The sequence below is a fragment of the Populus nigra genome, chromosome 2, assembly GCF_951802175.1.
Source record: "Populus nigra chromosome 2, ddPopNigr1.1, whole genome shotgun sequence".
NCBI classification, from domain to species: domain Eukaryota; kingdom Viridiplantae; phylum Streptophyta; class Magnoliopsida; order Malpighiales; family Salicaceae; genus Populus; species Populus nigra.
In genome coordinates, this window is record NC_084853.1 from 19,887,222 (window position 1) to 19,889,721 (window position 2,500).

Sequence of the window (2,500 nt, forward strand, 5' to 3'; positions counted from 1 at the left end):
TGGTCTGGACATCGGGGCAGCGGCAGCCATGCCGACAGGGGGGGAAATCGGCAGCGCAGATTTGTGCAGCTGCAGGTTCGTCGGGGAAATCGGCAGCGCAGATTTTTCGATGAACATGGGCTGGAAGATGGACTGTCCAGGCCAGGCAGGGAAATACGTCAAGGGGACACGCTGACGAAACAGCGCTGGTTTAGACACGGTGGGTGCAGTGTTGGAATCGGCAGCGCCGACGAAATCGGCAAAGTCGGCAGAATCGGCAGCGGGTGCTGGCGATGAGTCTGGACGATTTATAGTCCAGGGCTTGATGGAAAAGACTGTTGGTCCAGACAATGGGGCAGTGGCAGCGCGGATTTGTGCAGCTGCAGGTTCGTCGGGGAAAATCGGCAGCGCAGATTTTTCGACGAACAGGGGCTGGACCGGCCGGGCCAGGCAGGAAAATTCGTCAGGGGGGCACGCTGACGAAAACAGGGGCTGCGGAGTGGAAAATCGGCAGCGCAGATTTTTCGACGAACAGGGGCTGGACCGGCCGGGCCAGGCAGGAAAATTCGTCAGGGGGGCACGCTGACGAAAAGAGGGGCTGCCGCGTGGAAAATCGGCAGCGCAGATTTTTCGACGAACAGGGGCTGGACGCTGGACTGGGCCAGGCAGGAAAATTCGTCAGGGGGGCACGCTGACGAAAACAGGGGCTGCCGCGTGGAATGGCAGCCTACACGCAGATGCGAATTCGGCAGCGCACGATGGCTTGAGCAGGTCATGGGTTCGACTTGGCGCGATCTGAAACCTGGACGAGGGACTGTCGACGCTGGACGAGCCAGCGCGGTGGCCTGTCGTGCCCCGTTCAGGGGGGGCCTGCCGCGGAGACAGCCCTCGCGGGCTCGACAGCGCAGGCCAGCGTCCCCGACGTCGCTGGCCGCGGCAGGCGAGCTGCCGGGGTTCCCGCATTCCTACAAGAAAACGTCGTGCTTTCCACATGAAACCAATCCAGTAAAATCAGCCATATTTTTATGAGGCTGCCCACTGAATTTGGGGTCATTCCGGGCCGGTTCCTAGTTTTGCGGATTTACTCGATTTCTAATGGTAGGAAAATTAAAACAAATACTTCCCGACCTCGAAAAATTCTGGGAAAATTAATGAAGGTGGATTGGATTTTTGCCAACCTCTGTGCAAAATTTCAGCTCAAAATACCAAGAAATGAATTTTTTAGAGGGGGGGTGACAGCTGGGACCTAGTAGTGTCTCCCCCTGCCAGAGCTGCAATGACACTTATTGCTCTTTAGGGAGCCACCAGGCCGGCGCCCCTCAAAGACCACACGCGCGCGCGCGCCCGCCCGCGCTGGGCGCTGGGGCGCTGGGGCCTGAGGGCCTGGGGCCCTTGGGGGCCCTTGGGCGCTTGGGCGCGCGCGCGCGGCCCCCGCAGCCATGCCGCGCTGCGCGACGCGCGGACAGCCCCTGCTGGCTTGCTCTCTCGCCCGCGGGGGGGCTGCCTTCGGGCCCTGGCCCCCCGCGTTCTGGCCTGCCCCCTGCGTGGGAGAGGCTAGGCGCTGCAGGGGCCAGCCCGACGTCGCTGGCCGCGGCAGGCGACAGCCCCTGCTGGCTTGCTCTCTCGCCCGCGGGGGGGCTGCCTTCGGGCCCTGGCCCCCCGCGTTCTGGCCTGCCCCCCGCGTGGGAGAGGCTAGGCGCTGCAGGGGCCAGCCCGACGTCGCTGGCCGCGGCAGGCGACAGCCCCTGCTGGCTTGCTCTCTCGCCCGCGGGGGGGCTGCCTTCGGGCCCTGGCCCCCCGCGTTCTGGCCTGCCCCCCGCGTGGGAGAGGCTAGGCGCTGCAGGGGCCAGCCCGACGTCGCTGGCCGCGGCAGGCGAGCCGCCGGGGTTCCCGCATTCCTACAACAAAACGTCGTGCTTTCCACATGAAATCAATCCAGTAAAATCAGCCATATTTTTATGAGGCTGCCCACTGAATTTGGGGTCATTCCGAGCCGGTTCCTATTTTTTCTGATTTCCTCGATTTTTAATGGTAGGAAAATAAAAAAAAATACTTCCCGACCTCGAAAAATTCTGGAAAAATTAATAAAGTTGGATTGGATTTTTGCCAACCTCTGTGCAAAATTTCAGCTCAAAATACCAAGAAATGAATTTTTTAGAGGGGGGGTGACAGCTGGGACCTAGTAGTGTCTCCCCCTGCCAGAGCTTCAATGACACTTATTGCTCTTTAGGGGGGTGCCCCCTGACTGGCCATGGGGCGCGCTGGCCTGGCGCCCATAGGCCTGCCGCGGGGGATATGTGGGCTGTTGCTAAACTCGGACTAAGGTGGGGGGCCTCATGGCCCGAAGTATTGCCGGCATCGATGACCCGTTTTCCGGCCGGCGACGACCCGATTCCGGCCACCGTCTTCGGGACCCGCTCCAAGCCGTCGGGCGCGTTGGGGCTGCTTATCCGCGGCGTGGGCGTGGCATTCATTTGCCGTGCTTGTGCCAAGGTGCTGGCAGCTGCTGCGCGGCTGTCTG